Source organism: Carassius gibelio, chromosome B7 (assembly GCF_023724105.1).
Source record: "Carassius gibelio isolate Cgi1373 ecotype wild population from Czech Republic chromosome B7, carGib1.2-hapl.c, whole genome shotgun sequence".
NCBI lineage: Eukaryota > Metazoa > Chordata > Actinopteri > Cypriniformes > Cyprinidae > Carassius > Carassius gibelio.
The window spans coordinates 19,690,145-19,702,594 of record NC_068402.1 but is presented as its reverse complement, the minus strand read 5'-3'; the positions used below and the strand labels follow the sequence as shown (position 1 = coordinate 19,702,594).

Genomic DNA, 12,450 nt, shown 5'->3' with positions numbered 1-12,450 from the left:
GTGTATCTGGGGGAGCTTTTGGAAGATGGATCTGAGGCATAAATGTTTATTCGTTTTGTCAAGATGGAGTTGTATACGGTAAGCTGTGCAGGATTCAAGGCCAAACAATTTGTCATACACATACACTAGCTTTAAGATATGAAAGATATGCCCTACAGTATCAGAAGACACCAATGTGTAAATGCATTTATGTTTATGTCCATGTGTAGCCTATGTGGGTTTGATTTTAATGGCAGGCTCAATTCAATAAGTGTGACTGCACTCTTGACCAGAAAGAAAAAAAGGCATGTATTTGCATTAAACAAACAGTTGAACAGAAGTTCATCAAATATTCAACATAACACACACACACACACACACACTTAACCACATAAAACACAAACAACTGGGTTTGGAGGTCACAGAGTCTTTGTAATCATCTTCATTATTCTGAAAGCAGAAAGTAATGTCTTACTCCGGGGAAACATTGTTTTCCACTCTTCTTTGAATCAGTTATTCCTTATTGACTGAAGGAATAAAGGATATGAAGAATATGAACCAGCTGTCATTTAGACACACACACACAGATCACATTAATGAGCATCATCCTGGTTGTCAGGCGGTTCCAAAGCTGCAGACAGACTGCCTGCTTCCTCATGACCGGCGAGGATCAACCTTTCACACACGCACACACACAGAGACCATCATTAGCATACTTCAGCGCTTCCGTCTCAAGCCAATTTCCCAAGATCAGCGTATAGTCTGCTATTTAATGGTCAAGAATGAGACAGAGTTGGTTTAAGCTGATTCTAACTGTGCAACCAAAGAGAACAAGTTTAAAGGGAGACATTAAAATTCCTCAGATGTTCACAAAAGAGGAGCATGCTGGGTAAGGAGACGCAGTAATGGGAAAGAGCAACAGGAAGCTACACAAATGACACATGCTTCCACTGCATTTGTGTCGGGTTGTGTGTGTGTGAGAGAGAGAGACGTAGAGGACGAGTCTCCAACTGAGTCTGTTTGTTCTGTACCTCTGTTGAGACGTGTGTGTGTAAGTCCAATTAGGGGCAGTAGTGGTCTGGCACTGACACACACACACACACACACACACACACACACACACACACACACACACACACACACACACACACGCACACACACACACACACACACACACACTTTTAAATAAACCCTTTCAGACATCAATTAAATTCCAGCAACAAATATGTGACCATTCTTAATTTCTTCTTTTACAACCGTAAACTTTTTTATTTGTGGGAAACATTTTTTTTTTTTAAATATAAATCTTTTGTGACATGATAAATGTCTCTACTGTCACTTTTGATTAAATTGTTGTGTCCTTGCTGAATAAAGTATGAAATAAATGTATTATGTTATGTAAAATCATAACAGTATGTAGTTTCAAAATGTTTAAGAATTTATTTCTTACAATTACAAATTAGTTATGAATGTATTTCATTTATTTATTATTCAGTTTCACTGTTAGAATCGGACATGGCTTAATTATTATACCTGTGAGATATTTAAAAATTACATGGCAAACAGTAACAGAAATTATTTGGTTACTGTTTGTAGGAGGATTATTATTAAAAATCCCATCTAGGTGTTATGTATATTGTATATACAATAGGCTGTACCTTTTACGCTTACAAAGAGACCAGCTGTCAAATACTGGACATTTAAAATGCTCTAAAATATTATACATTAATACTGATAAACATAGAATAGTTTGATTCATGTCATATTTGTGTCATAGGCAACCACGCTTCATTTCAAAAGAGGAAGAGTGTTGTTGTTGTTTGCCTGAAATGACACTAATTTGACTTAAACTACGTAATGGATATAGGGTTTTAAAGGGTTAAGTGCTTCAGCACTGAATGTGTGTTGCAGTTCCATACTATATGTGTTAGAACCAAAATAACATACAGTAAAACTGTCTCCCTGTTGTGAGGAGAAGAAGACAAGATGAAAAAAGCCAGAAGCAGAAGAGGAAAGGGGTGGAATAATCAGCGTGTTAGTAAACCTGTGGTGCAGGACATGAAAGAGCATCACCTTCAGTCACAGCTGGGACATTCAACCCAGCAGCTATATAACTACAACATACGACATCGAGAAGAACGGACTCCATTGGCCTTTTTTAAACATGCACAGTTATGCCTAAAATGGATTACAGACCCCTAGTTTCTCCACCATGTAATTTAAGTTCCCACAACACAGGAAAGCCAGAGATGTCCATCAGCAAGCACACCTCCATTATGTTTGAACTATCCTTACACAAGGATAGAGAGAAAGCATTGCATCTCTCTGATGGGATATGTTGCCGTTGGCAGTTTCACTCTTTCATCCTTTCATACAAGCTTCCTGATGAACGATGAGTGTGTGAGACATTCACAGCAGATCAGCCCTCTCTGTCTCTGTCTGACATCATCAGTAAAAATACTAACAGATTGCCAGAAAATAGCATTTGCCAAAGATGAGCGTCGGTATGCGCACATGCAGACTCCTGCCATCAAGCTGTCATTTTTCAAACATCAACTTGGCAATAGGCAATAACAAGGGAAACAACAACAAAAGACAAATGCCATAAATCAGTTCGAGAATGCCAGAGAACACACAGCAGCATAACCACAGACTGTCAGTCAACTGAGAGTGACCTTAATGTACTTTAGCACCAAACCATCTGTCACAGGAAACGAAAGTGAACATCAGAAAGAGGATGCTCAGGAACTCACTAACAAATCACTTGGGGTATCCTCACTGTCATGACATGTAAAAGAGGAAAACTACCTCTCTGTTGACTTGGCATAATTCGCAAGTATTTGTGTTTCCCACTTTAAAACTCTAAAGTAATGTATAGCTCATTAGCAGTGAGAAATCAGGAAAGGTCCTTTGGGAATTCTTTGGGATTGCAAAATCAAATCTACTTGCATTAATACCAATACAGACGGGGGGGGGGGGGGGTTCCACAAGTCTGAAAAACATTAGTTAAAATGCTTCTACTTAGTCTATTTTATTGATTTATCTATTGTCAGCTCTTTTATGACTATGTATAAAGATCAAATATTTGCAAAGAATGTCGTCAAAGTTTTTCTGGTGTCATGTTTTATTTTGCACACGCGTTTTATTAGCATCTATGGTTCCATGAAGAACCATAACATTCCTGGAACCTCTAAAATAGTCTTCACACTAACAAAAGAATGACTCTTTTAAGAACTGTCCGCTGAAAGGGAAGCACACATGGTTCTTCTACATTCTAAAATATTAAGGTTCATGGTCAATAAGACTGTCAGTGTCACAAACTTGCTTATTTGATTAATTAAATAATTAGTGTCTTAAACATACAGTATTTGTTGTGCATTTAAAATCTTTATAGTTTACATTTAAAATAGGACTATCTTGGACCCCACTGTATATACAGTACAGTTCAGATCTTTCTACATATGTGCATGAGTGTGTGCAGCTCTCTGTGAGATGATTAAAAGATTTCTCATCATCCATCTCTCTTTCACAAGAGCAGACGATTCAGTTCAACACTGCAGCCAAAATTCCATATCAGCGGAGAGCAGACACAATCAATCCATCTGTAAGTCCTCAAAGACACTCCACGTCATCATGAATTTATCTCCAACCTCCATCACCTCTTTTCAGCTATGATCAATTTATCCTCAAACAGTCTGGCTGCCATCCAGGTGTGATTAAACTATTTCAGAGTGCAGCCACAGCCAATCTAACTCAGAGGCCTAGAAAAAAAGAATCAATCAAATATCACAAAACTGTCCCTGGGTCCCAATTTGCATACGATCCATGCTGAGTATGTAAGATTAGAATTAGTATTTAAAAAATCTGAAAAAGTTCCTGGATGGTCTGCTACGTCTAGTGTATGTTCAAAGTGCTCATGGTCATCTATTTAATGTGGAGGGGAGTTTAACAAATTAGAAATGAGCCAAAGAGTTTGAGTTATCACTGTCATACGCATGAGCATCAATCTGGGCTTATAAGACTGTAAAAATATAAGATACTGTATTATATTTACACAATACACAATAAATAAATAAATAAATAAATAAAGTGTGGTAAAAAATTAAGTGTCAAAGAATATTATATCAAAGTAAAAAAACAACAACACTAAATCCAAATTACCTATTACCCAAAATGCCCCATGTTACCCATGCTTTTCTGGTTTCTCTTGTGTATCAAACTGACTGTTGAATTGATCTGACACTGTGATGTTAGGCTACCATGAAAAAATAAATAAATAAACAGCTCCAGTACAGGGTGTCCTGTCATTCCTTTTTTATTATATGAATCATCACACTCAAAATAACACTTTTTAAAAACCTATTTCATTTTATGCATTGAAAAGTCTAACTCCTGTTGCCTCTGACATCAAAGTCCACTGAATTTAATTTGTCCAGTGATTTGTCAGTTTTTTCTTTTTCTTTAGGATAACAAAGTCCACTAAAGATGGTAGAGCTTTTTCGCATTTGGCTCCCAAACTCTGGAATATCCTTCCTGATAATGTTCGGGATTCAGACACACTCTCTCTGTATAATCTAGATTCAAATTCGAATTGTGACCGGAGTTGTATCTGATCAAATGCACATTATTATTCTTTAACTTGGGTTAAACTAATTAATTTTACTTGGTTGGAACCACAGCTATGCTAATGATGTTTCTATTTGTTTCTCTGTTTTGCCACAAGCTCCAGTCTGGATCCAGAACACCTGAGAAGAGATGATGCTGACCCTCGGAGGACATCAGATGATGCTAACCCTGAAACTACATACAGAACTAACAAATATTGCAATAAGTGTGACAGTGTCATATAATAGTTGCTGTTAATAGTGTTTATCGTCTGTTTGACTACGTCTTCAATTAATTTTTCTGAAAATTCCTGTCATATGCGCACAAACTGACAGTCACCATTAAGCTTCTACTAAATATCGCAGAAACTTAATTTTCTGTAAAGTTGCTTTGCAATAATTTGCTTCGTAAAAAACGTTATAAAAAAAAAAAACTTGAACTAAACTGAATTTAATTTTTCGATTATAAATGGTGCTTGTTTCTTGATTCTGACAAGATGACATTTTCACTGAAGAAATTATTATTATGCATAAAGGGCTTGTTGGAAGTAACTTTGAAATAAAAAAATAAATAAAACATCTTTAGATTTGCTCCTTGCAAACATTCATCTTTTAATTTCACAAGGGATTAACTGATAGACTGGATTATTGTGATGGTTTTATCAGCTGTTTAAACTTTTATTCTGATGGCACCCATTCACTACAGAGGATCCATTGGAGAGCATGTGATGTAATGCTAAACTTCTCTAAATCTGTTTACAATGAATAAACAATCTCAGCTACATCTTGGATGACCTACATTTTTGGGTGTCCTTTTCCTTTACACAATAAATACACAACACTTTAACACAATAAAGATATACAAACATATGCAAAAGGGTTGGTTTGTATTAACTACTATACACATTATTACATGCATCATTAAGCAAAAACATCGCCAGACTCTTGGCATGAAAGACCCACAGTTGGCAGATCTTCAAGGATGCGCTGCTGCTTATTTTCTCATCAGTATGGTAGGGCAGTGTAAATGAAATGGAATTAAACTAAATGAGGAATAACAAATCGGGGGAGTGAAAATGACAGGATGCACACAGCTGTCCACAGGAGCAGCCATTTAAAACTTCAGACAGAGGTCTGAGACATGTGTACGGTATATGAATACAACTGTTTTAAAATGACAGCAAACAAACAGACAATAGTACTCTATATTTAAAATACACATTTTTGTACTATATGCACATACTGTACAGTAACAGTGTTCCATTAACTCTGCAAACAATTAAAACTCTTTTACTTTAGTAGCTTTAGTCAGCGCATGAGGCCTGAGATTAAAATCTCCTTGCTCAGTGTCTTGAAACCGAGCTGAAACAGATATAAAAGACAGTGGCTATCTCTGAAATTTGGAAGTTTAATACATGTATTGGAAAGTGAGTGAAGCAAGCTGTTGTTCATCTCCTCCAGCTCCAGAAAGCAGAAAGGCCACGTCCACAAGCATGAATGCCTAATGGAATGTATGTGTAGAATTAATTTCTGTGCTACAGGCTTGTTTATAAGGGCTCTCACAAATCAAAGCCACGAAATGAAACTCAAAGGTCTATGAATGACCTTTAATTTGTTGAGGGTATAATTAGCAAACATTCATCTAATATCCACTAATAATTGCAGAAAATCAAGCCTAAATAATGACAGACACAAAAACTGTGTTAGCGGGGGGAGGCAGAAGTAATTTTTCTCTTTCTCTATGGCCAAATGGATATGTTTATGCTGTCTGATGAATGGCAGATTGGAAAGAATTCTGGAAAACAGTAATTATTTTTGCAATCATGTTTAGTGAGGTCACTGCCTCAGAATTTGCCCACTTCTGCATTTAGTTAAGCTTTATTTTGTCAAGCTTTTTTTTCAAAAATAGAAAAACTGCAATAAAATAAATCAAAGCTGCAACGGGACATGCCTTCTCTTCTACATGCATTAAAATAACAGTGTACAGTCACCACACACTGTAGTACAATGAAGGTACTGAATTTAGTCTTTTATGGATTGGTTATGGACAATTAGGTCAAACCGATCCATTTTATCTGTCACAAATTCCACGTAATGGCAATGATGACAAGAGATCAAACTGTGTGTGAAAATAAATCAGCGACATTTATCAGTGCTATCGATCTCTTCGTAAAGTCAGGAGCATAAACAAGGTCACTGTGACATCGAAAACTTTATTACAGGCTCTGATGCTATTCTCATGCAACTACTGAATGATTACTGAAGTGATGTAAGAAAATCAATCGCATTCAAGAAGTCTGAATGTGTTGGTTTATGGGTGTAAGTCTTCCTTTAGTGGTGAAAGGGTATGTGTGTGTGTGTGTGTGTGTGTGTGTGCCGGCGCACAATACAAAATAGTTTAAAGCTCATTACAACTTAAAGAGCCCATGACCAAAGAAGCAATTTGTAATACTTATACTTGGCTAAACGATGGACTGCTTAATTGACTCCATAATCTTTTAAAGCTGAGCCAGAAAAAAAAAAAAATCATTTTCAACATTAAGAACAAGATTAAGGAAAATCTCTACCAAGTCTAGGCATAAAAGAGTGTTTATTTGTCTGCTGGTAATATTTGGCAGAATGTGCTTTTCAATTTGAGTTGATGTTGTGGAGAAATGTCAATGTTTTTATTTTGAAATCTTAGATCTAACATGGATTTAGTTCATTAATAACACCAACCGTACTAATAATCCATAATAATAAAGTGTTTGAGTAAATGGGAATTACCTCCCATTTTAGAAGAATGAGAAAATTTGAGGAAATCCTGCTAAATTCTTAAACATAAAGCAGCTATGAGAAACAAGTAAACGTCTCTTGGCTTTTGTCTTTCTTCACGCTTTCCCGGCTCCAGGAGAACTTTCACCCAGAGGAAGATCATTCCATTAGGCATTCATGCTTGTGGACGTGGCCTTTCTGCTTTCTGGAGCTGGAGGAGATGAACAACAGCTTGCTTCACTCACTTTCCAATACATGTATTAAACTTCCAAATTTCAGAGATAGCCACTGTCTTTTATATCTGTTTCAGCTCGGTTTCAAGACACTGAGCAAGGAGATTTTAATCTCAGGCCTCATGCGCTGACTAAAGCTACTGAAGTAATGGACGTTTTTCCAACAGAACCAGTCTCTCAGAATGGAAGAGGATTTCTCCATGCTGCCAGCGTCATTAACACAGTTCATAAAACACACATTTATATAAGGAAAGACAACATAACACCACCTATCTAAATATTATATAATGTAACATTGTTTCAGTTCTATTGCACCAAATTTGTGATGAGTCAAATTATATTTAATATTTATAAAGTGCTTTTGTAAGTATGAATAAAAATGCTTCAAGCTATGTAGAATCAGAAACAAACCATAAAAGAGTAACAACATTGTTTCTCTGATAAAGTAGAAACGTCCTGCTTTCTCATTTTGAAGGCCATTTCCTATTAATGAACTCTGGCTGTATCTCTAGAGTGGACAAATCTCACATTATTTCCTGAATAATTGCTTGCTGGAGTTCCAGCAAGAGATAAGGCGGGACAAAAGAAGTGAAATTTATGCCGTTTGAAATTAAACTGTTTGCTTAAACTCTTTGTCTGAACTGCGCGAGCTATTAATGAAATGAAGGCGGGCAGCACTGAACTCCACTGAATCCATTACTGCAGCATCAGCTGCTGTTAAATCCACTGCTGAATATTTCTAATTAGAGACTAAGAAAAGATACTGCTCATCTTCGTTAAGGGACTTAGAAATGTGATTTAATGGAGGTCAGATATATTAGATACAAGGATATCTTTATTTGCGACTGACTGCTGTCAGTCTGCCTTTCCCTGTTTCCCTCTGACGCTTCTTTCTTTCTTTGTCTCTTGCTCTCATTCACGCTCGGTTGAGCTTAGCACTGTTGGAATGAGAGGGCCAGACGCTTTGGTTTTGGATCAGTGGCGTTTGATCCCTTTCCTCTACGCTTGGACACTGTCTTATGCCACACTGATTGACATTGTGTAGTTGTACGGTGACCTGTGGGGTGTAGGAGCACCATCACTCTGTCTCTGTCTCACTTGGATTTATAAATACACACTCAGATAGGGCAGAGCAATGCAGCTGAAGTGTAAACACTGTGGCTCTGTGGTGTTATCAGACATTGCTCTTGCTTGTTTGAGCATCCAGACGCTGCAACACTGACTCAACCAATGGTGTAAGTTTGGTGCAGGACTATCGATCGGCAGACCAGTGAATGACTCTGGGAACCTTTGGGAAAGCTGTTTAAAATCTAAAACTCTTTTATAAATTCTCAAAAATATATTCAAGGAAAAGGAATGGAGGTATTCCTTAATCCCTAAAACATTAACTAACATTAACATTCATAAAGAGATCAAAATTATTATATTATTATTATTAAAGTAATTATATTATATATTCATTTGGTTAATTTTAAACAATTAAAAAAACATACTTTAAAAAATTTGTTTGACCATTCATTTTATATGAATTTCACAAAACTGTCTAAATCTACACTCATTTTATACATTAAAATATGATATTCTCCTTTTTTAACATATCACACTGTGTAAACTGTGTGTGTGTGTTTGTGTGTGTGTGTGTGTGTGTGTTTGTGTGTGTACATATTCACAAACAATAGGAAAAGAATGGATTCTAAAATTACACAGTAGTCTTTTACAAGTCTCAAACAGTCTTTAGGAAACTTAATGGCCAAATTAAAATCAATGCTGCTGCTTTTACACTGCCAAGGTCTCTGATCTGGTTCAAGGAATAAAAAACGAAAATCAGAAATGAACAAAAATTTGACAGGAACAGAACCAGAAACTAAATTTTATAGTTTGTAACAGAATACTTTTTTTAAATAGCAATAACTTCTCACAGTTACATGAACTAGCTGGGAATATTTTCAAGCGCTGCGTACTACCATTGCACCCGCTGTACCTCTGGTATGGCAGCTAAGTTCCTTGAATAGTACGCTGGAATGAGACTATTGTTCCTAGCCATATCTGTCTAGAATTTTTTTTTTTTTTTTTATTTCCTGTCAGTTTTAGTACACAATGTAACTACAGAAGAGTCAAGTTTTAAATAGGAAAAATATTTTAATTCTTTGGTTATTTTTGAGTGAGATGCCAATGGTCTAATCAGATTCAATTATCTATGCTAAGCTAAGCTAAAGCGCTCCACCAGACCCGGAGATTGGTTGAATTAATTTTAAAAAAAGAAAAGAAAAAAAAGTGGAGCGTTCCTTAACAGATATGGTTAAACTCTCTATGAACCCCATATTTATAATAAAAGTGAAAGTGACGTGACATACAGCGAAGTATGGTGACCCATACTTCTCTGCATTTAACCCATCAAAAGTGCACACACACAGCAGTGAAGACACACACACACCATGAACACACACTTGGAGCAGTGGGCATCATTTATGCCGCGGCGCCCGGGGAACAGTTGGGGGTTCGGTGCCTTGCTCAAGGGCACCTAAGTCGTGGTATTGAGTGTGGAGAGAGCACTCTCCCCACCTACAATTCCTGCCGGACCGTGACTCGAACTCACAACCCTTGGGTTGCAAGTCCAACACTCTAACCATTAGACCACAATTAAATTAAATAATACATTATAAGGGTATTCTGAAGCCATTATAATGAATGCATAATGCATTATAAAAAACATAAAATATGTTATATCAACATGAATAATCATAACAACAATTATAATACATCACAATAATAACGTATTTGTGATTATAAGTTCAAGAGTATTATTATTTATAACACACAATAAACACCATATTAAATCTACTTAATTTACAATATAATGGACTGTATCAAATCTTGACATTGTTTATTTAAGATCTGCACAGTATCTTATTACAGCCTGTGAGGGGTTAGATTTTATTTGAGGGTTTCCTGTGGAGCTTATGTTAATTAATTGGTGTGAGTGTAATACTCCAACTGAAAAAAAATGCAATGTTTTATATGGTTACATTTTATTTTGATGGTCCGCTTAATCAATCGACTTTAAGAAACTTTGCAACTACATGCCAACTAACTCTCATTAGAGTATTAGTATGCTCAAGAATTATCGACTCTAGTGTGGTAGAATAAGTTGAAGTACTTGCAAGGACACTTATAATCAGATTATTTGTTGGTTGACCATCAAAATAAAGTGTTAGCATATATTTACAGTAGCAGACTTAGTAATACTCCAATGACCACTAGTTGATATGTAGTTGCAGAGAAACTTATCAACAGCTGTCTAAAGGGTACAATCAATATTATCAAACTGATATTACAATAAAAATAGTTCAAAGCAAATTTGTGATATTACACATTCATCTGATCTGATATCTGATCTTATGGTTGTTTGAGAGAATTTTTAAAAAAAATATTATTATTACTACTACTTATAAGTGGTCTTTGACCCCTTTGAGTAAAGTAGCATTAAAAAATGGCAAGATATAAGACTTATGATACATTATGACTATGAGAAATATAATCCATTGTAACTGAAGTGGATGCAAGATGTTCATTGTGTTATAAATCATCATACTCTTAACAGTTGTAACAACAAATAAGAAAATATTATATATTATATATATCATATATTAAAATTGTTCTTATGAATATTCATAAGATAATAACATATTATACCTTTTTTTATAATGCATTATGCATTTATTATAATGGGTATTATAACAGGCTTCATAGAAATTGTTACCACAGATTTTTTTCCTTTTTTTTTTAGTAGTCTATCATTTGTGACTATGCGGCTGTGACTAAGCGCAGTGTGTTAAGATACCAGATCTCTTCCTGATTTTTTTTTCTTCTTTTTTTTTTTTGTAAAAAATAATGTACTTTATTATTATTATTATTATTATTATTATTATTATTATTATTATTATTATTATTATAGGGGGTAAAAGTTTAAAAAAAGAAAGTTATTACCCGGTATTTTTTCTACAAAACAAAAACAAAATCTCCCAACCTACCAAATCCACACCAAACCGAACAGCAATCATTTTAATTTTTACACATAGATACCTTGGCGAATTAACACACAAGCCACTGTTTTTGTATAGATATAAAGATGTGTGATTACAGTGAATAGCATCATAATATGACAACCACTGTCCCACAACACAAGTATCATTTCTGTGAGTCAGCGTTGAAAAGTGTTGCCAGCTCTGCAAATAGATGCTTTTCTCTGCAAGAGCCCCAGACAGCAGCACCTTCAATGAGGACACTCAAGGGTTGTTCCCTAGAAGCCTGCAAGTGTCTGTTTTCATGAAAGCCAGCTTTTTCCCAGACACAGCAGAAAGTGCACGTATTGTCCTGCCCTGTTCAAAACACTCTTTGTGTCGACAGTCAAAGGTACGGTCATCTGAGATTTGAAGATAAAGGAGTCTGATGTGGGAAAGGGGTTTGACTGTTACCCCATCAGGAGTGACTGTGGAGTCACTTTTCCCTTTTGTCTCCTGAAGTCAACATTTCCTGTGCAATTTACTTTGCAGCCACAAACATCAAAACACAGCTTTGTCCTCAAACATACTGCATATAATTTTGAGTGACCGTTATTTTCCTGTGAATTATTGAAACTGTGCATTGTATCAAGAGCTGGAGACAGCAGACGAGCTTTGACGAATCTCTGCTAAATGGCCTATTATAGAATATAGACAGCTAGCACTTCTTCAGCTGTGACGTGTGTTCATGTTTAAGAGGTTGTGAGGAGATTACTAATGAGCAAGAGATCCCTGTAAACTTCATTAGGATGACTTTGACACGCTTGAACATGTCACAGTTGCTCTAGGGTGATCATTACCATCAATCTCCATAAGGGA

At 35.9% G+C, this 12,450-nt stretch overlaps 1 protein-coding gene across 3 annotated transcripts in view; it reads right to left on the bottom strand.

Moving 5' to 3' along the window:
• Positions 1-12,450, bottom strand: part of LOC127962745 (VPS10 domain-containing receptor SorCS2-like) — a 164,237-nt gene that overhangs the window by 58,805 nt on the left and 92,982 nt on the right. The window lies entirely within an intron of this gene.